The sequence below is a fragment of the Pinus tabuliformis genome, chromosome 1_2 (genome assembly GCF_031772625.1).
Source record: "Pinus tabuliformis cultivar Carrire ecotype Pingquan chromosome 1_2, CPIR1, whole genome shotgun sequence".
In the NCBI taxonomy this organism is placed as follows: domain Eukaryota; kingdom Viridiplantae; phylum Streptophyta; class Pinopsida; order Pinales; family Pinaceae; genus Pinus; species Pinus tabuliformis.
In genome coordinates, this window is record NC_142298.1 from 69,221,411 (window position 1) to 69,246,478 (window position 25,068).

The window sequence follows — 25,068 nt, forward strand, 5'->3', positions numbered from 1 at the left end:
GCATGGAAGTGTAGCATGTGCTTGGATCTGAGGAGAAAAAACGTGTGGATAGGAATAGAGAAGGAATAGAGACAATAACGCATGAACTGTTGAGAGGAGACGGACGTTGTGGTGACGCATGGAAAATAAAAATCAGGTAAAAATGATTAAAAAGTTGGAGTCAACCTAAAACGCAAAAGTATATTTGAGAGTGTTTTATGAAAGTGGAAGAGAATTAAAAAAAATTGTTTTATTGTTTATACCATAAAGGTGTTAATGTAAAGGTATGAGAAGGTATTGTAAAGTTTAAGTGACAAGTGATAATGTGTTATAAAAGGTTCGTAAAGGTTTATTAATGTAATATAATGAAAATTGTGTGAAGGCATAATAAATTTAAATGAGTCTAGAGCAGAGTTTAAGTACATGTTTTGTGTGTGGAAGTTAAAGTAGTTGAAGAGTTCATGTAAAAGTTGAAGTTAAGTTAAATTATTGAAAAGTTTGAAAAGTTAAGTTTGTGTGAAAGTCAAGTAAAAATTAAGGTTTAGTGTTTAAATCAAGATTAAAGGTGCATGATTTGTGTTATTGGACACCTTTATCATTGTTTTGAAAAATGGTTGCATGATCAATTGTACTAGACACTCTATGCTTATTTTGTTTATTTTTCGGTAAGTGAGCATGAATAGTTAGCATATTAAAAATGGTCAAAGGAGGACATACTACTATTCGTGAAATTGAACTGCTACAACAAGATTTTGATGATGTTTTGCAAAGCATTGATAGATTACAAAAACAAAATAATTCCATGATAAACAATGATGCAGAACTAAGATCAAAAGATAAGAAACTCTATCATGAATTTGTTGGTTTCACTACACAACACATCAACACTTTAGTGGAAAGATTGACATCACTAAATTAATGGGTATATGCTATTTTCAAAATTTAAAATAAAAAAGATAAATTAATATAATCATTACAACAAGAATTAGTGGCAAAAGAAAATGTGTTGTTAGCACTTGAAAGTGCATTGAAATGGTTAAAACAAGAGAAAGTGAAGTATGATGCAACTTGTGATATGAGTGTCATCATTTAGAATACTAATAGTTCTATTGATACTTTCCATTTGATTGATATTGAAGCATATATGTCTCTTTATTGTTCTGAGGCTTCGAATAATGATCTTGATAATGTTGAAGATGATGAACCTGGCTACTTTGAGAAGCACACAAAAGGGATTGGCCCCAAAAGTTTAAATAAAATGGGTTGTGATGGAAATGGTTTAGGTAAAAGAGGTCAAGGAATTCTAAAGGCCATACAAATATGTGTAAATCAAAAAAATGAAGGCTTGGGTTATGAAGGTAAGCAAACATTGAAGCTACCAGATATGTGAAAGGAGAAACATTGACAATAGGTGAGCCATCTACAAGTAACATTACAACAAATCATATGCATAAACAAGAACAAATTTGCAGTACTTATGGAAGAAAATGACATGTATGCGACAAACGTTGGAATCTACATCCCTATAATATTTGTGGTCTTACAAGTCATGATCGTCATAAGTTTTGGAATAAAAAGATATCAAGTCCTCTTATAGAAGTACAATGTTGTCGGATCAATGTGCATAGATGGAAAAGAGTCAATTGTATGTTAAAATGATTTTACAAGGTCAAGTATTCACATGTACTACAATATCTTCCATAGAAAGTTCATGAATCAATTTGTTCTTCAAAGGTTAGTTGTCATTAAGAAAAGAGATGTCAAGTGATTTCTTGAGTCAAATGTAGCATGAGTATTTTTTGTATTGGTTTGGGTTAATTTGAAAACCACTTTGTAATAATATATGTAGGCTTGTGGTCATCCAAAACCACTTGATGTAATGATTAGTTCGGGGAAGTCGAACCACTTTGAGTTTAAGGGTGAGTCAGGAAAACCCTAAGTATGAGGAAATGGTTGAAGGGTAATCCATATAAAACCCATGGGAAGATCAAGGGTAAGTTAAATGCATGCTTTATATGAAGCTAATTCAATTTGGATAATTGAATCAAGACCCAAAATTATCAAAGAATGATGCAGTGCATATTGATACATAAAGCCAAAGACAATTTAAGATACAAGTGAAGATGAAGAAGATTGAAAATGATGCAAAATGTAGAAGACTAAATTTGAAGACAAATATGATAGCACATACACATAAAAAATTACACAATTATTTTTAGACAAATGTCCCCGATAAAACCCAACTTGGGAAAATTGGTGCAGGAGGTGAAGGTTTTTATTTTTATGTAATAGTGAAATTCTAAGTACAATATGGATGCCTGAAAACTAGCAATCCACAACAAGAAAATCTAGCGGAAATTATCTAAGTAAATTTCCCTTCTTCCTCAAGCAACCTCGACACAACTTTGCCTCAGAAAAATCGTCCTTTTGGACCCTCTAAGTAGGCTTCTGTGCAGTGCTTATGCAGACCCTTTGACGTCTAGCTCGAAATTTCCTTTGATCAAGTCATTATGCCTGTCTCTGCTGAGCAAAAGTGCTTCTCTGGCCTTCTGGAAGACATTCCATGCCTCTGGAAGCTGAATCAATTTTTCCTCCAGCTAAATCAAATTTCCCTCTGAAGTTGACTGTGCAATCCTCCGCATTGCTTCATTGGGAATAACTCGACCCCTTGTTGTTGCCCCTTCAGATCTAGAAAACTTCTTTCGGATCACTGTCCCTACCCCTCACTATCTCTGCTTCTTTCTCTAGTTTTCCAACAACTGTTGTTGCTCTCTGGAAATCAAACTGCTAAGGAAATGGAACTCCACAAGTTTGTTCTCCATCTACCAATCGATTTCTTTTTATAATCTTATGTTGGACCTCCAATGACCAAGATTGAAACTTAATCAAGGGACTAAATTATTTCTATATCAATTTCTGTGAGTTTATAGATGATTCTCACCTTATCTCAATTAATTCTGATTAATTAGCCACTTTTCCTAACTTTAGACTTAGGAAATATTTAAAAATAGGCTAATGATCTAATTGAGACACTTCTAGGTGGAAATTCCAAAAACGATTTATGGGTTATGGAGAACTCCTGTGTTTTAGCCTCTTCACAAAGTTTTGAGACTAGAACATTTCGATGCTATAAAACCTAACACTCCCTCTTGGCGAGGAAGGTGTTTTTTCTAGTGTTGCACACTCTACCACACTACCCAGTCTCTAAACCACCCTATGTCATGTTGTTGATGTTTGGCCACTGTGACTGCCCGCCACTACCCACCAAAAACTATGAAACTCTCATGCTGAATTTTTACTGCTACTGACACTGTTGTACTGCTTCCAACTGTGCATCTACATTGCAACTCCCTCTCATCTGTTGTTGTTGCAACTGAAACTACTACAACTAAGAAGCGTCTAAAGTACTGAATCAATTGTGTTCAGTATGATGCATCTGTCTCCTAAGTCCTAACTGCTACCATATTATGCACTGTCCACCAGGAATTTGCGTTGTTGCTGACTTTGCTACTGAGCCACCTACTCTATTGTCAACACTACACTACACTCCTCAGCTCTTGACTGCAACTAGTTTGCAACTGTCACCCTGGAATTTGCCTGCATCAATTGGAATTGATCCATCCTACTATTAAATATTGTGGACCCCTTTAGTAAGGTAATGATCCATGAGGAGGACACCTCAATGGACCCTGCCCATGTTTGCGCTTCTCTAGGACTAAAACTCCATGTCGCCCCACCTCACTCTTGGAGGTATAGCCGTAAACATTATGAAATATTCCTCCAATCTGGAGGACAACCTATCTATCTTAGCTTGTGTTGCCGCCTGGTCCTACTCGTCCTTCTTCCTTAGAGGAAACTGGGTACTATAGTGGCCAAACTCACCACACCTGAAGCACTTGACCTTAGACAGGTCCTTCTTCTTTTTCTATTCCCCCTACCCCTGACTGAGACCTGTAGATGCTAAGGCCACATTTTCTTCTTCCTTCTCACCCTTCAAGCCCTTAATATTGTTGCCACTAATGGTACTTTGTACTAGACCTCACCTCAACTCCTCTTGTTGTAGATCGGGCCACATCCTGTCCCACTTTGGAAATTTATCTTTGCCCAAGATACTTTGGACAAATACCTGCCAGTCATCTGAGACATTATTCAGTGTCAATCATACAAGCTCTGTGGGTTGGGGTACCTCCACAATCACTGCTAGCTGATCTTTGACTTCCTGAATCTTGGTGAGGAAGCCATCTATTCTCTCACTCTTCTACATCCTTATGCTCCTCATTGTTTCCTGGAGAAACATCTTCCGCTACTTGAAAGAACTCTGAAATAAATCAGCTAGAGCATCCCACATTTCCTTGGTTGTCCTTTTCTCTTCCACATGTGAGACTAGATGATGTCATATTCCATCCAAAATCATTCTCTTTTCCTTTGCCATTTCCCTCATGTACTCCTTGAGTTGATCGACATCCTAGGGTACTACTATTGCATTCTCCAAGTAGGCTTTCAAGCCATGTTCATATAGAATGAATGACATCCTAGCCTTCCATAACTCTAAGCCCTACATTCTCCATATCGAATATGATCTAGAAACTCCCTCTTCCTCTGCTCAAATGTTGCTTTGTTGCTTACACTCCCTCCTAGAATGTGCAGTTCTGTTAGTTTCTACTACCTCCTACAACTAGGAAAATCAAATTTCTTGGCTAGAAACCCTCTAAGAGAAATATCCCTCTGTGTGTGAAATTTTTCTTCCTCTTATACTCGAATCTGCACAACAATTATGTTGTGCTACTTTCTGGAAATACTTCCCAGCTCTACCTCTTCCTGTTGGAATCCTACTCTGATCAAATCGAACTCTTCCTGTCTGCCGCAACTAGAAGTTGAATTTCTTCTATGCTACTCACATTGCCTAGTTAGGGTTTGCGTAGTCCCTGGGAAAATTGTGTTGCTACTCCCTCTAAACAATGAATTTCTCCCTCTTTGTCTCTGAGCTACTAATATGATCCTCGCTAAATTACCATGTGAAATTTTCAAGTCTAAAATCTTATTGCATCAACTAGAAATCATTTTTCTAATTGTTAATTAATTTAATATTTTATCTGCTACGAAAAACACCAAATAATTCACACTGCAACATTCACAAATAAAACTGCGTAAAATAATAGCGCTGGAAACTGAGAAATATGTTAGCACATACACATAAAAATTTACACAATTATTTTTGGACAAATGTCCCTAGAAAACCCAACTTGGGAAAACTGATGCAGTAGTTGATGGTTTTTATTATTATGTAGTAGTGAAATTCTGAGTGCAATCTAGATGCCTGAAAACTGGCAATCCACAGCAATAAAATTTGGATGAATTTATCTAAGGGGATTTCCCTTCTTCCTCAAGCAACCCTCACACAACCTTGCCTCATAAAACTCATCCTTTTGAACCCTCTACGTAGGCTTATGCGTAGTGTTTACGTAGACCCTTTGACGTCTAGCCTGGAACTACCTCTAATCAAGTTGTTTTTCCTATATCTGCTGAGGAAAATGATTCTTCGACCTTATGCAAGACTTTCCAGGGGTCTGGAAGCTGAATCGATTTTTCCTCCATCTAAATCAAATTTCCCTTTGAAGTTGACTGTGCAGTCCTATGTGCTGCCTCACTGGAAATAAATCGGCCTCTTGTTGTTGCCTCTCAGGATCTGGAAAACTTCCTCCGGATCACTGTCTCTGCTTCCTTCTCTAGCTTTCTGGCAACTGTTGCTGCTCTCTGGAAATCGAACTTCCAAGGAAATCGAACTCCACAAGTGTGTTCTCCATCTACCCATTGATTTCTTCTTATAATCTTTTGTTGGACCTCCAACGACCAAGATTAAAACTTAATCAAGGGCCCAAATTATTTCCCTGTCAATTCATGTGAGTTTCTAAATGATTCTCACCTTATCTCAATTAATTTTAATTAATTAGCCACTTTCCCTACGTTTAGACATGAAATATTTAAAATAGGCTAATAATTTTATTGAGACACTTCTAGGTGGAATTTCCAAAAACAATTTATGGGTTATGGAGAACTCCTGTGTTTTAGCCGCTCCACAAAGTTTCAAGACTAGAACACCTCCAATGTTGCACAAACTAACAAATCATTCATTAAAGGGGGGATGAAGGAATAATTTATATTATGATATATTGAAATTATTAATAATGAAAGTAGACTTATTCTAGAAGTATACATATGATCAATAATCAGGACAATCAAGGAACTTAGAGATGGAGATAAGATTAAATTAGCTCAGAGATTTGTGGAGATATTCATGGAGATATTGTGGAGATTTTTATGGAGGTATTGAAACCAAATAGCCATATTGGAAATATTGTTATAGTCACCTCAATGATATATTAGGAGGCCTCATGTTATAGTGGTGTATGAGTAACAATGTTGTATTATTATTGTAATTAGTCAATGTGATATTTTGTGAATATTATTGTTCTTATATGTATGAATGTTTTGAATTTATTGCTCATAATACTAACACTAGTGATGAATAAGTTGTTATCACAAAAAATTGATCATCTAGCCATAATTTACTAGATGGATCGAAGTACGCCATGTAGGGCCAATTTAACCATAATAGAATTGCTTTCACTATGAGAAATTACTTAATAAACCACATTTGTTAAGTCATTTATAATTAAACCCATGAAGAATAATTAAATAAATCACTATTTGTTTAGTTATCTTCTAGGAATAATTAATTAAACCATTGTTTAATTAATATTCCTTGTCACATTTGACCCAATTATGAGAAATAAATAGATAAATCATTAATTATCTTATTTTTCTTGCAAGTGGCCTTACTTGTCTAAAGATGGCCTTAATGCTTCTTGGAATGATGGTTCCTGGTGAAGAATTAAGGGAAGAGGAAAACGAGAATGAACTACTAGATGAGGTCTAGAATCATCCTCACCCACTAAGTCAAACATGGGGACTAGGTGGTAAAGTTCGAATGACATAGAGTAGAATATTTGAAGATATGGTATCAAACGTCTATGATATTTGATGTGAATATGGCTCGCCGGAGAGGCCGGTAGGACAAACTATCCAAGGAATCGGAGGATAATTGACAATACCTAGATTCGGTGGGATCTAAGTCGAGACGCATGTTAATCAATTGAGAAGATGGCTAGGGGAAACCATCATGCCCCCAAGCATGCGATACTGCCTGCAAGCATATGTGATGGAGGGGACTAATCTAGTATGCAAAGGAGGTTATTGATGTCCCTCTATATTACAATATTCTCTTGGGTCGTAGTTACACTTATTCCATGTCAGTTGTCGCGTCTACGGTTTTCCACAAGATGTGTTTCCCCCATGAAGGGAAGATCGTCACTATCGATCAGTTGACATACTACGAACCGTCATCCTTGACCTCCCATGATTCCATTATCTCGTCGATGTCCGACAAGCAGTCTTCTACCCCTCTCACCGGTGTTTCACCCGGAGTCTACAAAGATTCCTCATTATTAGGTGCTTTCCCTGATCCTCCCCCTCTTATCTTTGAGCCTAACTCTTTGAATGTTTGCATGTTACAGGCATGACCGATTGCTCACAAGTAGTCTGGTACATCTTATCAACAACCAGCTCCTCAGCACCCTGTTGTTACCATCTCAGCCGAGTCATCCGAATCCACCCCCCAGGACCTCCTCTGTTTGTGGGTGCCTCTCCTTTGTTCCCACCAAGAACTGTTCTTCCAAGTCTTAACCATCGAGGAGATGTTCCACTAAGACATTTCTTTGCAAGACAGATACCTTTCTTGTTTCCTCCTCCGGGAATATTTTTGGTCCCTGTCATAGCTTCATTGGTCCTCCCTAATATGTCTTTGGGGATCCCATTGTGGTACATTGATCCCCCTGGGAACACTCCACCTGGTCAGCTAATACTGTATCATGCTTTGACCTGGTTCAACTAGTCCCTACGACCCCTGTCACTGCTCCTGTTCCACCGCAAACTCAACAGGAACCTACTCTTGTTGTGAAAGCATCCGGACAGGGGGGCCAAAGCCAAGAAGAAGGAAAAGGCTCCTCAAGCACCTCCAGCTCCCAAAGCTCCAAAGCCAACACCTTCATACACTTTATGTGAGGTTGTTGGAAATGCCACCAATAATTGTCCCTAACTTCCTCATCTCAAACCTTTGGTTCATGAAATGTTCCCCGAGTCAAATATCCTTGAGATCCAAGTTACCTTACCGAGACTAGCCAAAAAACTCAAAACATTGCGCACAAATCACCCTTGTGCCTTATACGATCATTATGGTCACTATTCCCATTGTTTCCTTGTCTTGACGAATTTCGTGATTGCCTCAAGTGCTTTGCAAGTACAAGGCCACCTGTAGTACTCCTCTACTTGTGGATTCTGGTACCATTAGTACACCAGAACAGGGGGGGCTCTGGCCCCACCATCGTGATCCCTCCCCCCAATGTCGAGATGATGGACTCCATGGTCCATATCCTTTACCTATCGTCATCCTTGAGTTCCTCGTAGGAAAACCTCTCTGAGTTTTATGCGCGAGCTTCTATCGAACCTCCTTCATCGGAAGCCTAGATCTCAACATCGGTAGATATTTTATCTACTAGCTCGTCGTATACCATTACAGATGATGTGTATGTGAACCTTCTTTCTTAGGATGATGCACTAGGTACCGATGCCACATCATGTAGTCAATCTTCCTCTCATCCCCCCATCTCTCATTCTGATGAAGACATCATGGAAGCCATGACTACCCTTGATTAACCTAGGGACGATATGCACCATCATGCGTACTTCCTTCCATATTTGGAGTCCACCACTCTAAATACATCCAGTACGATGATAGCATACTGGGGGGCACATAGGCCCCTACATCTCCTTATCATCCTTTGGAGGATCTCGTGCCAAGATGGGCCGAGATGCTTGAATCCCTTTTTCGAGCACTCAGAACATAATGGTGCTCCACAAACTCCTCCTGCTAGGGGGCATCATCCCACCTTTGCATACCAGATTAGTCCCCTCCATCACATATGCTTGCAGGAAGTATCCCATGCTTGGGGGCATGATGGTTTTCCCCTGGCCATCTTCTCAATTGATTAACATAAGTCTCGGCTTAGATCCCACCAAATCTAGGTATGGTCGATTATCCTCCCATTCCTTGGATAGTTTGTCCTACTGGCCTCTCCGCAAGCCATATTCACATCACATATCATAGATGTTTGATACCATATCTTCAAATATTCTACTCTATGTCATACCAACTTTACCACCTAGTCCCCATGTTTGACTTACTGGGTGAGGATGATTCTCAACCTCCTCTAGTAGTTCATTCTCGTTTTCCTCTTTCCTTAATTCTTCACTAGGAACCATCATTCCAAGAAGCATTAAGGCCATCTTTAGACAAGTAAGGCCACTTTCCTAAAAGTCATAGATCTCAATTCTGATGGTCGGTTTGTCCACTACGATCTCCATAAGATTTAGGGCCTTCTCCTCCTCTCAAATTGGAAGGAAAACACCCTTTTATAGGAAAACCCATATTTTTTTTGTTGCACATTGCGACCAAACCGTAGCTTTGTTTGATGAACCATCAACACCATTGGAAAGCTCTCACCAAGTACTATAATTGATCTGAATTTGAAACTACTTGTAAATTGTTTGCAAGGTATTCAATTCAGAAATATACATGTTTAAAAGATTTCCATGTCTTGCAGAAAGAAAACAAATGAAATTTTCAGCTGTTCATGACCCATTTAAGCATAGCAGAGTTATTTCCTTTTACTGTTTAACACACTAAAACGAATTTGTTCTGCAAAATAAATCAACCACGAATGCAAAAGAAGTTGATAAAGCAGCTCACCCCCTCCAGGGCTACGTCTGCTGGGTCCAAAGCTCCCAATTGGGCTTGTCCTTGTTTTAATTAAATGTTTAAATTGAATATACAGCTGAATAGAAGCATCTACAGGTGAAATAGATGGAAAAAATGGATTCAGAACACTTGAATCCTTCAGGATTGACTATTAGATCACCTCCAATGGATACCTGCAACCCTATACAGTCTTCACAAAATTGGGCCCTGGTGGCTCCTAGAACTTTCACGGCTCCAAAACCTCTGCAAATGACCTCAGATGGCTGTAAGACCTGCAACAATGGCTTCAGAAGGTCGAAAATACCCAAAATCAAGAAAAAATTTGTCCAAAACCGCCTTTCCTAGCCAAAGTTATGGCCATTTTATGATCCCCTCCAGTTTAGCCTAAAAGAACTCCAGCTAACTTTAGTTAACCCGCCAATTTTGGCGCTCCTGCCAGAATTTCCGCCAAAATTGCAGTTACATTTAATGTTGTCCTTGGATTTCGTGCTGGCAGTTGGGCTGGCGGTTGGGGCTTAAGCCCTTGGTTCTTGGGTCGTGGTCATATCAAAGGGGGGCTGGCCCCCTTTGGTTTCCGCCACACTGCACTTTAAACTTTATATTAATATCTTTTTGCCCTTCTAACAGCATATAAGCCCATGGCCTAACAGTAAGGCGCTGGGCTTGTGGCAGGCAGGTCATGAGTTTGAACCTTGCCCATGCCAACCAAAATTTTTCACAACGCGCCCATTGCTTGCTGACGTCATCTGGGGCCACGTGGCGCCCTCTGGGCCTGCCACGTGGCAGCCTGTGATTGGTTGCTGAAAAGGGAATATTCCCTGAAATATTCCAAGGAATATTCTGCAGAATATTCCTTTTTTTAATTTTTTTTTGAAAAATTAAAATTTCTAATGTTATGGACAAATTCTTCTTTTTGCCATAACTTCCTCATATGGCGACCGTTTTTCGAACCGTTTGCGGCGCCGGAATCGGGAAGACGAGCACTTTCCAGTCATTCAACTTTGAACCAGTTCTGAGCACTTTAAATTTTGAGCATTTTACGACACTTAGGACATGAGCACCTGATCACGCCTCCCCATTGGGAAGCTTTTGGACCCCAAAAGCCTTCAACTACCTGTTAAAGAGGTGAGGGTACAGCTCCCTCACTCTGTCCACCTCCATCCACTTTGCCTTGTTCGGTTTGCTACCTTTGAAACCAACCCGAACATAATCTACACTGCCCCTTCTTGAAGTGCGTGTCCTTCTGTCAAGGATTGTATCTTCTTTCAACTCATCTAAGAATTCTGGCGAGAAATCTTCTATAGATGGAAGCTGAACAGCACTTTCATGATCAGCAATCAAAGGAGGTTCATACAAACGTAAGTTCTCCACATTGACAACAGAATACATTTGCATGTAGGAAGGCAAATCTAATTGAAAAGCATTATTTCCAACCTTCTTGAGGATTTTGAATGGACCATAACGAATAGGCTTCAACTTTTTACCTTCTCCTTGCATCCTTTCCTTACTAATGTACAGCCATACCTCATCCCCTTCTTGAAACTTGTGATCGACTCTATGCTTGTCGTGTCTTTCCTTGTACTTGCCTTGGCTCTTCTCAAGCTGTTCTTGAATTTGCTGATGTATTTACTGAATTATTTCAATGAATGAACGAGCTTTGTCAATATCACTATGTCCCTCAATGGCGACATCTTTCTCAAGAATGAAATCAAGAGGTGATTTTGGCAAGTAACCAAAACAAGCTTCAAATGGTGAGGTGTTTGTGGAAGAGTGCTTGGCACGATTGTAAGCATGTTGTATGTAGTGCAAATGTTCATCCCACTGTTTGGGATGCTTGCTGCAATAACCTCTCAAGAGATGCACAATGGTTCTGTTCACAACTTCGGTTTGTCCATCTGTTTGCGGATGGAAAGCAGTGCTTTTCCTCAACTTTGTGTCCATCATCTCCCATAGGTTGGACCAAAAATTCCCCAAAAATCTGGAATCCCTGTCACTAATAATGGAAATAGGCAAACCAAAGTGAATCCATACATGATGAAAAAATAATTCAGCAGTTTGTTCAGCAGTTATAGTTTTCTTACAAGGCATAAGTATTAACATTTTGCTGAAACAATCAACTACTACATATAAATAATCATGTTGCTTTCGAGATTTTGGCAAACCTCCTACAAAATCCATAGATATGCTCTCCCATGGTCTAGAAGGTACCAGTAAAGGAGTATACAAACCAAGCTTCCTATTGCTAGGCTTGCTTGTACCACATAATGAACAACCTCTTATGAACCTTGAAACAGAATCTACCATGCGAGGCCAATAGCAATACCTCTGTAGATGTGCAACTGTTTTGCTCACACCAAAATGGCCAGCAATATGAGAAGAATGAGCTTCTCTTATGACATTTATCCTCTCCCCCTGTGGTATACACAACTTGCCCAAATGAAACAGCAAATTGTTATGCATGTGATAGTCATTTTCCTCTACATGATTCCCTTTACTCAAGTTAGCATACACATCTTTAAATTCATCATCAGATGCATATTGTTCTATGTAACTATCATGTACAATGGAATCATTCTTAAGTAAAGTAACAGCACCAATAATAGGCCTTGAAAGCATATCAGCAAACTTATTCAAAGTACCTTTCTTATACCTTATTACCAAATGGAACTGTTGCAAGAAGCCCATCCATCTGAAGTGTCGTGACTGTTGTAACTTGCTTTGTGATTGCAAGTACTGTAAGGGCTGATGGTCGGTATGTATAACAGTTTCTTTGCCCATCAAATAGTGTTTCCACTTTTTGACGCTTTGTACCAATGCATACAACTCCTTATCATATGTAGGATAATTTACAACAGCACCATTAAAAGTTTCAGAATGAAAAGCAATAGGCTTACCATGCTATAGAAGAACTGCACCCATAGCATAATCACTAGCATCAGTTTGTATCTCAAATGGCTGTCACAAATCCGATAATGCAAGGACTGGAGCTGAACTAATCTTCTCTTTCAAAGATTCGAAAGCTTTTTGATGCTTGCCTCCCCATTGGAAAGCATGCTTCACACTTGTCACTGCATGCATAGGAGCTGCTATAGAAGAGAAGTTAGAGATAAACTTCCTCCAATATTGAGCTGCACCCAAAAAACTTCTTACCTCTGTTATGGATTTGGGAGTAGGCCACTTCACAATAGCCTCAATCTTAGCAGGATCAATTCTCAAAGCACCTCCTCCTACTATGTGTCCCAAATAAACCAAAGAAGTCTTTCCAAATTCACACTTTGACATTTTAAGAAATAATTGATTCTTCTTCAAAACATCAAGTACTTTCATAACATGCATGACATGATCTTCTCTAGACTTGCTGAAAATTAAGATGTCATCTACGTAGACAATAACGAAATCATCAAGAAAAGGACGCAAGACATCATCCATTACCCGCATGAAAGTTGCAGGTGCATTGCACAAACCAAACGGCATCCCAAGCCACTCAAAGAGTCCTTGTTTGGTTTTAAAGGTTGTCTTCCAAATGTCACTTTCTTCAATTCTTACTTGATGATATCCACTGCACAAGTCTACCTTAGTGAAATATCAAGCATCTTTCAGCTAATCTAGCAAATCATCTATCCTTGGGAGTGGGTAACGATTCTTTACCGTTATCTTGTTCAAGGCCCTGAAATCAACACACATACGCCAAGTGCCATCTTTCTTTGGAATCAATACAATCGGTGACCCACATGGCGAAGTACTTGGCCTTATGAAACCCTTGTCCAACAAGTCCTTGATTTGCTTCTTTATTTCAGCATTCTCCATAATAGACATGCGGTACATGCCTATGTTTGGAAGAGGACAATCTGGATGCAAATGGATTTCATGTTGAATCTCCCTCTTAGGAGGCAAACCTGTTGGCTCCTGAAACATCTCATGATATGCATCAACTACATCATACAGATCCGATTTAAGTTTTGGATCACAATTGTCAAATGACTCATGATTCACATCAACCTTGGGCTTAATCATAAGAAGAACAAAATTCTTACTTGAATTGACCAGCCTTTTTACTTGTCCTGCATTCACCATCGCTATATTTGTCTTCTTGCGATGAGCTCTAACAATGAACTCCTTGCCATCTTTGAAAAGATGATATTTGTTTTCATGGCGATGAAAGATAGCTTTCCTGTCAAACAAGTAAGGACTTCCCAAAACAATTCCTGCTATATCAAAAGGTACCACATCAAGTTCAACTATGTCAATAAAATGTGCAGTAATTGCAAAGCGCAATGTGCACTTTCTTGAAACTTGTAAATTTGCATCCTTGCAAATCCATCCAAGTGGATATGGCTTCGAATGTGGAATGGTCTGAAGTTTAAGCTGCTTGACCAAGTCCTCTGATATAAGGTTTGCTTGTGACCCACTATCAAAAAGTGTGTCAATTTTAGTATGTTTTGAAATCACCCTCACATGAAACAGTTCAATTCTTTCTTCCTCATTAGGAGCTTGTACATGGCAGTTTGAGGTACTAGTGCTGGCTTGAGTTTCAATTTCTTTTCCCTTCAATTTTTTCAAACCCATGGCTGCAATTTTGGTTTCATCACCTAAATCTTCCCCTAAATCCTGTGGGGTAGATGTAGTAGCAGCAGTTTTCTGTTTCCCTTTGGATTTGTTAAATTGAGGTCTTTTTTCAGGATATAATTTCCAACAGTTTTTCTCCTCATGGCCTGGTTTAGAACAGTGTTTACAGATCACTTTCTCACTCTCCTGTTTGACAGATGCATTCTTTTTTCCCTTTCCCTTGGAGGTTTTCTCTTTGTTTTTCCCCTTGGGGGGCTTGTTTCTACCCTCTTCAAATGTGTTTTTTCCCCTTGCCTCTAAATGGGTAGCTTGGACACAAACCTCGTCCAGGCTAGTAGGGTTAAACATCAAGATGGTGTGTCTAAGGTAGCTATGCAAGCCACCAATGTATTTCAGCAAGGTTTCCTGGGTCTGTAAATCTACCCCTAACAAGAGAGCTCTTCTCCTGAATTCTTGGGTGTAGTCTTGGACATTCTGACCCTTAAGTTGTCTAAAATTTTTCCAATTCATAATGGCTTTCTGCATGTGAGCAAGAGGATAAAACTGTTTTTTAATGGCTAACAGAAATTCAGGCCATGTTAAGGTAACCTTACCAAATTTCTTGATCTCCTCTTTAGTCTTGGCCTCCCACCAGACCAATGCTGCTCCATCCATTCTCAAAGAAGCCAACTGAATCTTTGTGGCATCATCATGCATATTTTGGATCCTCAAGTAAACTTCCAACTGCCTAATCCAGTTGTCAAGCTTTTCTGCATTCACTTCACCATTAAACATAGGTAATTCGAATTTTACATCAAGCTTCAAAAAAGGACTTTTTCCAGAGGATCTATGCTTATGAACAGAAGAAGACGAGGATGAAGAGGAAGAAGGTGAAGATGGGGGTGGTGGATCACCATTTCCTCCATGTCCTTTCTTGGAATGATCATCATCCTTCTTACCTCCTGAAGAGCATGTTTCGACCCTTCTCCAGCCAATTTCTCATTTCTTTCTTGGTACAATATCCTCACCATTTCAGTGAGGTCCAAGAAAGCCTTTCTGAAGACTCTTTCTTCTTCTCTTGGATCTGTCTCTATAGGAATTTCTCCTTCATGTTCAGACATCCTTGAAGCTTCTGTTGCGACTCTTGAGGGTGAAATTGAAGGTGGAGGTGATGGCTCTCTGGCCTTCCTTGCCTGAGGATTCTCTCGTTCTCTAGTCAACTGTCCTTCCCCTCTTTTAAGTTTCAACCTGGTAAGCATCAATACTTTGCAAGACAGTTAGAAGATCTTTGCACAAAACCCTGAGCTTTGATACCAACTTGATCTGAATTTGAAACTACTTGTAAATTGTTTGCAAGGTATTCAATTCAGAAATATACATGTTTAAAAGATTTCCATGTCTTGCAGAAAGAAAACAAATGAAATTTTCAGTTGTTCATGACCCATTTAAGCATAGCAGAGTTATTTCCTTTTACTGTTTAACACACTAAAACTAATTTGTTCTGCAAAATAAATCAACCACGAATGAAAAAGAAGTTGATAAAGCAGTTCACCCCCTCCAGGGCTACGTCTGCTGGGTCCAAAGCTCCCAATTGGGCTTGTCCTTGTTTAAAGTAAATGCTCAAATTGAATATACAGCTGAATAGAAGCATCTACATGTGAAATATATGGAAAAAATAGATTCAGAACACTTGAATCCTTCAGGATTGACTATTGGATCACCTCCAATGGATACCTGCAACCCTATACAGTCTTCACAAAACTGGGCCCTAGTGGCTCCTAGAACTTTCACGGCTCCAAAACCTCTGCAAATGACCTCAGATGGCTGTAATACCTGCACCAATGGCTTCAGAAGGTCGAAAATACCCAAAATCAAAAAAAAAATCGTCCAAAACCGCCTTTCCTAGCCAAAGTTATGGCCATTTAATGATCCCCTCCAGTTTAGCCTAAAAGAACTCCAGCTAACTTTAGTTAATGTCCAGTTAGGCCCACCATATTTTGCGGGCCCGCCAATTTTGGCGCTCCTGCTAGAATTTCCACCAAAACTGCAGTTACATTTAATGTTGTCCTCGGATTTCGTGCTGGCAGTTGGGCTGGCGGTTGGGGCTTAAGCCCTTGGTTCCTGGGTCATGGTCATATGAAAGGGGGGCTGGCCCCCTTTGGTTTCCACCCCACTGCACTTTAAACTTTATATTAATATCTTTTCGCCCTTCTAACAGCATATGAGCCCGTGGCCTAACGGTAAGGCGCTGGGCTTGTGGCAGGCAGGTCATGAGTTCGAACCTTGCCTATGCCAACCAAAATTTTTCACAACGCGCCCATTGCTTGCTGACGTCATCTGGGGCCACGTGGCGGCCTCCGGGCCTTCCACGTGGAAGCCTGTGATTGGTTGCTGAAAAGGGAATATTCCTTGGAATATTCCAAGGAATATTCTGCGAAATATTCCTTTTTTTATTTTATTTTTGAAAAATTAAAATTTCTAATGTTATGGACAAATTCTTCTTTTTGCCATCTATAGAAGTTTTTTGTTTCCTTTTGGATTTGTTAGATTGAGGTCTTTTTTCAAGATGTAATTTCCAATAGTTTTTCTCCTCATGGCCTGGTTTAGAACAGTGTTTACATATCACTTTCTCACTCTCCTGTTTGACAGATGCATTCTTTTTGCTCTTTCCCTTGGAGGTTTTCTCTTTGTTTTTCCCCTTGGGGGGCTTGTTTCTACCCTCTTCAAATGTGCTTTTTCCCCTTGCCTCTAAATGGGTAGCTTGGACACAAACCTCATCCAGGCTAGTAGGGTTAAACATCAAGATGGTGTGTCTAAGGTAGCTATGCAAGCCACCGATGTATTTCAGCAAGGTTTGTTGGGTCTGTAAATCTACCCCTAACAAGAGAGCTCTTCTCCTGAATTCTTGGGTGTATTCTTGGACACTCTGACCCTTAAGTTGTCTGAAATTTTGCCAATTCATAATGGCTTTCTGCATGTGAGCAAGAGGATAAAACTGTTTTTTAATGGCTAACAGAAATTTAGGCCATGTTAAGGTAACCTTACCAAATTTCTTGATCTCCTCTTTAGTCTTGGCCTCCCACTAGACCAATGCTGCTCCATCCATTCTCAAAGAAGCCAACTGAATCTTTGTGGCATCATCATGCATATTCTGGATCCTCAAGTAAACTTCCAACTACCTAATCCAGTTGTCAAGCTTTTCTGCATTCACTTCACCATTAAACATAGGTAATTCGAATTTTACATCAAGCTTCAAAAAAGGACTTTTTCCAGAGGATCTATGCTTATGAACAGAAGAAGACGAGGATGAAGAAGAAGAAGGTGAAGATGGGGGTGGTGGATCACCATTTCCTCCATGTCCTTTCTTGGAATGGACATCATTCTTCTTACCTCCTGAAGATCCCTCTCCTTCATGTGGATGTTTGGACCCTTCTCCAGCCAATTTCTCATTTCTTTCTTGGTACAATATCCTCACCATTTCAGTGAGGTCTAAGAAAGCCTTTCTGAAGACTCTTTCTTCTTCTCTTGGATCTGTCTCTGTAGGAATTTCTCCTTCATGTTTAGACATCCTTGAAGCTTCTGCTGAGACTCTTGAGAGTGAAATTGAAGGTGGAGGTGATGGCTCTCTGGCCTTCCTTGACTGAGGATTCTCTCGTTCTCTAGTCAACTGTCCTTCCCCTCTTTTAAGTTTCAACCTGGTAGGCCCACCAAATATGGCGGGCCCGCCAATTTTGGCGCTCTTGCCAGAATTTCCGCCAAAACTGCAGTTACATTTAATGTTGTCCTCGGATTTCGTGTTGGCAGTTGGGCTGGCGATTGGGACTTAAGCCCTTGGTTCTTGGGTCGTGGTCATATCAAAGGAGGGCTGGCCCCCTTTGGTTTCCGCCCCACTGCACTTTAAACTTTATATTAATATCTTTTCGCCCTTCTAATAGCATATGGGCCCGTGGCCTAACGGTAAGGCGTTGGGCTTGTGGCAGGCAGGTCATGAGTTCGAACCTTGCCCATTCCAACCAAAATTTTTCACAACGCGCCCATTGCTTGCTGACGTCATCTGGGGCCACGTGGCAGCCTCCGGGCCTGCCACGTGGTAGCCTGTGATTGGTTTCTGAAAAGGGAATATTCCCTGGAATATTCTGCGAAATATTCCTTTTTTTTTATTTTTTTTTTGAAAAATTAAAATTTTTAATGTTATGGACAAATTCTTCTTTTTGCCATAACTTCCTCATACGGCGACCGTTTTTCGAACCGTTTGCGGCACCGGAATCGGGAAGAGAAGAACTTTCCAGTCATTCAACTTTTAACCAGTTTTGAGCACTTTAAATTTTGAGCATTTTACGACACTTAGGACATGAGCACCTGATCAATAATTGACCTTTCTTAGTTTTTGATGATTTGACACTTCACCACGAAACCATTTTTCCAAGAAAGATAAGTGTTGGCAGCATAAATATATGCTAGACCCAAGCAATAGCTGAACTTTGAGATTCTTATGTTATATTAATAATGTAATATTGAATTTGACCTCCTAGTATTCCATAATTATTGTATTGCATTAAAAATATTGTTTTTTTTCTTATATTGTGCAACAAAAGTGAGTTTATTATCTCATTCTCATATTCCTTTAATATAATACCAACCTAATTTACAAAGGAACACAAAAATCAATGAGGTATTAACCAAATGTGGGAGCCTTGAAAATATGGTGTAAGAAGTCAACTAACAACATATTTCTATATACAGGACTATTTTTTTACATCAATTTTTTATAAAAGATATGATTCAATTAAGCAATTTTGTTAATTAAATTTAATGTTGTTATATAAAACATAATATATTTTATTATATCTTAAGTAGATCATATATACTTTATAATTTTTAAATTTAAAATTAATGTATGAAGATCTAATTTTATGTTTTTAAAAGTATAAAATCCTTGCTTTTTGTTATCACTTTTTTTTTCCATGAGAGAAATGCATTTATATTCCATATGATGAATATACATGTTTTAGTTCTTGAGCGACTATCTAGACTCAACAATAAGGCTCAAAGACATTACAACAAATTTCATCATGTCACTTGTGTAAATTGAACCTGGATGGATAGGATAACATGTAGAAATTATCATTGTAGATTAATTTGATTATGCAATGTAAATCTACTTCTACAATCAAACTTGTAGAAGCTTAATCGATTTGAGCAAGATCAAACAGAACACATATAACAGAGAAGAAGAATAAATCACACATGAAACATAGAAAATACTCAGGGGAAATCCTCAGCTAAAAACCCCGCTATCTGTATTATCATACAAGGTGGAAATACATCAAGATTACACAAAGCTTTATCTCCCACAGCGAACCAGCTCTCAGTACAATCCTCCTGGATGCTCACAGGCAAATAAAGCTTCTCACAAGCCTTCTCCTCTGCCCTCCAAGCCTCGTATTTCCTTGTGCAGTTTCTCTTGGGTGATCCAGTTGTTACCAAGTGTAACACTGATCACTCACACTAATCTCACACCCTATAAAACTACGCAATCCGCAAGGAACCTTGTTCCTTCTGCATGGATGAGTTTTCTTTATAGGAAAATTCCTCCAACTTATAGTACAATGTCCCTGTCTTTAATTTCAAATGGGTCTTTGTATGAATAGACATGCACATGTTACCGATGAGAGAATCTTCAGTTATTTGGAGTACACTAGTTGGATGCATGCATGCATTAACTGAATGAACTCACAATTAGTTCCTCAAACTGTTTGGAACTAATTTAACTGGACATAACTCAGTTAACTGAGCTAACTAATTACAACTCAAATAAAACTCATCCTTATCTCCTTAATTAAGGGATAATCTCCTTAATTTAAGGGATAACTGTTGCATGACTTCGCAAAGACTTCTAGCTTGAATTTCTCCAACTAATTAACTCAAGATGAATTAATTAATTATTTTTCAAAAAGCTGGTGAGACTAAATTCGAATTTTAATTCAAGGACAAATTAAAATTAGAATATATCCTGAAATGCTATCTATAGCAATGCTATTTTTAGCATTTCTTGTTGCTATTTTCAACACTCCCTCTCAACAAGAAAGGAATTCAACTCAATCCCGATCCTGAACCTTTGGAATGTTCTGCATGCAACACTTCTCTCTAGTGTTGTTGCTCCAACAAATCAAAAACAAAAAAAACATCCAACCTGAATCAGTATGATGCATCTGTCATCAAAGTCTCTGACTGTTGTTGCCTATGTCAACTGAAAAATCTATGCTTCTGCTGACTCAACCTTTCTGCACTGTTGTCAATCCTTCTTTTCGCTCTTCAGTATCTGACTGCTCTAACCTATGTCTCTTTGATCTTTGACTGCATCAATCCCACTGAGTCCTCCTGCTGCATCCGTGTTGTTGTTGGTCCTATCTCCCGGCACTGCATCTACACTGCACCTCCTCTCATCATGTTGCATCGTGATGCCCAATGCTGCACTGCAACCCAGTTACTAAGAAGTAAGTAACTGATCTCCCAACTGACCTCCCTGTTGGGCTAGAAACACCCTCTGATGCTGAAGCTCCCTCTGCTACTCCATTCGCATTTGTCTCTACCCACTCAGCCAATCCTGCTACTCCTCGTTGGGGCTCCTGTAGCAAGTTCTAATCAAAGAGGCTGGGTAACTCAAGGATCCTGCCCCTATTTCAGCCTTCATGGGAGTATCACTTCACATTGCCCCACCTCACACTTGGAGGTATGGCTGCATGTGATCCCTCTTCTGACTTGGCTTGAAATTTCCCCCTACTGGAGGTCTCTACATGAGTGGATGCCTCCACTCGGTCTCCTCTCACCATCTCCAATGGTGGCTCCTTCACAACTGTCTAAGACTTCTTTTGGGACTGCATGTTGAGAGGTAATTTACTCTCCCTCTCAACCACCAAGTCTCTAATATTGGCCTTTCTCCTCAAGGCTTTGCATGCATCTTGAACCTCAAGAGCATACAGGTTCTGTACCTGTGAACCGATCTATTTCACCTGTCCCATGGTGATGTGTCTAAGGAAAACCTTTCCCTTACTGAAGAAAACATCGTAGCCTTTGTCCTCCAACATCATGATCGATACCAAATTCTTCTTCAGTCCAAGTACATACTTCACATCAGTCAAGGTGATAGAAGCTCCATGCTCCCTCTGAAAAGCAACCGTGCCCACTCCTGAAACACTATACCTTTCATCGTCACCCATCTCTATGAGTATCTTGAGGTCTTTCTCCTCCAAGGTACTGAATAAACTTTTATCGCCGGTCATGTGGAATGAGGCTCCACTGTCAAGAAACCAACCACAACCCATCATCGAAGACACCATGCATGTGATGAGGGTGAAGTCCATTTCGAACTGAGAGGCCAATGCCTCACCTTCAGATCCTTCTGAGGATCCCTTCTTGGACTTCTTTGATGGGAAATTAGTCGCATAATGACCCATCTCGTGACAATTAAAGCATCTCACTTTAGATTTGTCACCCTTCTTCCATCCATGAGAAGAACTCGATTTGGGATGAGAATCCTTCTCCTTCCCTTTCCTTGCCTTACTCACTAAGGCCAGATTTTCTTCATCCTCCTTGGATGAAGAACCATCTCGTGTGTTCCTCCTGATCTCCTCCTGCATGAGATCTGACCACAGTCGTTCCCAATCCGACAGTTTCTCTCTTCCATTCACTAAGTCCTGGTACTTATGCCAACTCTTAGGAAGACCGAGGAGAGCAAGACTCACCATATCATCATCGGCTGTCGTTATTCCTACACTTCCAAGCTCATCTCTGCAGGTGGCGAGCTTGTTCAGATATGTAGAAATAGTGTTGCCCTTTTCACACTTGATTTTCCGAAGTTTGTCCTTCGGCGCTAGCTTCCTCTAGTTGTTGTTGTTTTGATATAGGTCCTTCAATGTCTTCCACATTGAAAACGGAGTCTCCTTCCCATGGAGACTCGAGACAATATGGTCTCGAACTCCCTCTAGAAGAATCCTCCTCGCTCTTGTTACACATTTCTTCCATTCCGCTAATTCTTAGGCATTAGCTGTTGCTGGCTTGGGGAATTCTTGATCAATGAAGTCCTTCAAACCATTGTCTTCTAATACTGCTTCCATGTGATCATTCCATGCTATGTAATTCGAGCTGCCATCTAGCGTATACTTGAGTCTCAAGCCATTGAACGCCATTGGTGAACTTTTTTGATGTGATAAGAAATCGATTTTGTACCTGCAATCAAGAACTTCGAACTTCGAACTTCTCCCTTCTTTGTATACTATTCTCCACTTTGATCACCTTTGCTCTGATAGACTAGGCTCTGATACCATGTAGAAATTCTCACTGTAGATTAATCTGATTATGCAATATACTAAAGAAAAATACTTAATGTACTTCTACAATCAAACTTGTGGAAGCTTAATCGATTTGAGCAAGATCAAACAAAACACATATAACAGAGAAGAAGAACCAATCACACATGAAACACGGAAAATACTCAGGGGAAAGCCTCAGCTAAAAACCCCGCTATCTGTATTATCATACAAGGTGGAAATACATCAAGATTACACAAATCTTTAGCTCCCACAGCTAACCAAATCTCAGTACAATCCTCCTAGATGCTCACAGGCAAACAAAGCTTCTCACAAGCCTTCTCCTCTGCCCTCTAAGCCTCCTATTTCCTTGTGCAGTTTCTCCTGGGTGATCCAGCTGTTACCAAGTGTAACACTGATCACTCACACTAATCTCACACCCTGTAAAACTGCACAATCCTCAAGGAACCTTGTTCCTTCTGCATGGATGAGTTTCCTTTATAGGAAAATTCCTCCAACTGATAGTACAATGTCCCTGTCTTTAATCTCAACTGGGTCTTTGTCTGAATAGACATGCATGAGTTACTGATGAGAGAATCTTCATTTATCTAGAGTACACTAGTTGGATGCATGCATGCATTAACTGACTGAACTCACAATTAGTTCCTCAAACTGTTTGGAACTAATTTAGTTGGACATAACTCAGTTAACTACGCTAACTAATTACAACTCAAATACAACTCATCCTTATCTCCATAATTAAGGGATAATCTCCTTAATTTAAGGGATAATTGTTGCATGACTTCACAAAGACTTCTAGCTTGAATTTCTCCAACTAATTAACTCAAGATGAATTAATTAATTATTTTTCAAACAGCTAGTGAGACTAAATTCGAATTTTAATTCTCAATTTTAATTCAAGGACAAATTAAAATTGGAATATATCGTGAAATGTTATCTATAGCAATGTTATTTTTAGCATTTCTTGTTGCTATTTTCAACATAGCAATCATTCTTGCCAACCACCCGAGATAAACCCAATTGACTTTTTTCTTACCACTCGAAACATTGCTCACTTGCAATATTTTTAATAGTCTCACTAAAACATATCACTATTAACATGTTGAGCCTCCATTTCAGAGCTTTTTCACCACTATATGAGCTCTCATTTACCATAAATTGCGCACCCAAAACCTTGATTTTGGCTAAAAATAACTAGATTAGATATTACCCCAAATAAATGCACTCAAACAACACAGATAATAGCCCCAAAAGCATAATTGTTTTCCAAAAAGCCAAATTTTATCGTTTCCAGTGAAAATTTGCTACAATGAGAAATTAGTTATATATGGACTATATCGAACCTTAATTGTTTTTGGTAGTATTGATTTGGTCATCTTTAACAACTATTTGAAGATTATGTCAAGGGATTTTAACCATTAGTTTCCTTATAAATAAATCCTTTAAGTCACTCCATATTCTCATCAATATTCATAGTAAGATTATGCTACTAGAACTTCACCAAGTTCTTGAGAACCTCCTCCTTTTGAGAGAGTTTCTTGCCCATATACTTTTCTCATAGGCCAAGGAGGGGATTATGTATTCACATCAAGTAAACCAAAGACCCATCCCAAGGAGGATCTTTAGAGCCCATTCTCTTCATCAATTTTACTTTGCTAGTGTTATATGTTGAACAAAGTGTTTTCATTGATTCACATTGGTGATTAGCATTGAATATTTATAATGGAGATTGTTCTATAGTCATTGATATCAAGGGTAGTATCAAGTTGGTATGTGTAGTATTTTGTTGAGAGCCATCAAGATAAGTGAGTAATCCTTAAAAACTATTACTATTGGGTGTTGATGGCATTGTTGAAGAACCCTCATAGTTCTTCTTAATTGCTTTCTTGAACAAGTCTTTAGACAGTGGAAAACAATCATAGTAAAGAATTAATGAGTAAAAGACCAAGGAAGGTGCCCTCGTAAAGTGCATAGATGGATAGTTCTTTGAGAGACCTTTCCAACAATATGTGGCACTTAAAAAATCTTCCAAGGATTAAAGAAACATTGGAGTTTCAAGTTTGGCTATCGATGCAACAACAAAATTTTGGAAATAAAGACCTTTAAGAGGAAAATGGTGATGTGTGGTGAAATAAGCCTAACATTGGATTGGGATTTCAAGCATACCATGATAGTACATAGTCTAGGCATGTAATGTGCTAGAAAGGAGGTAGACCCCACACCAGTCTAGACTAGTCTAGATATATGGGTCATTCGAAACACTTGAGGGTGAGTGCAAATAAGGGTCTCGAACCCGAACCTATGAGTAGAGTTCCATTCCTTAATATGGTTCTAGTATTG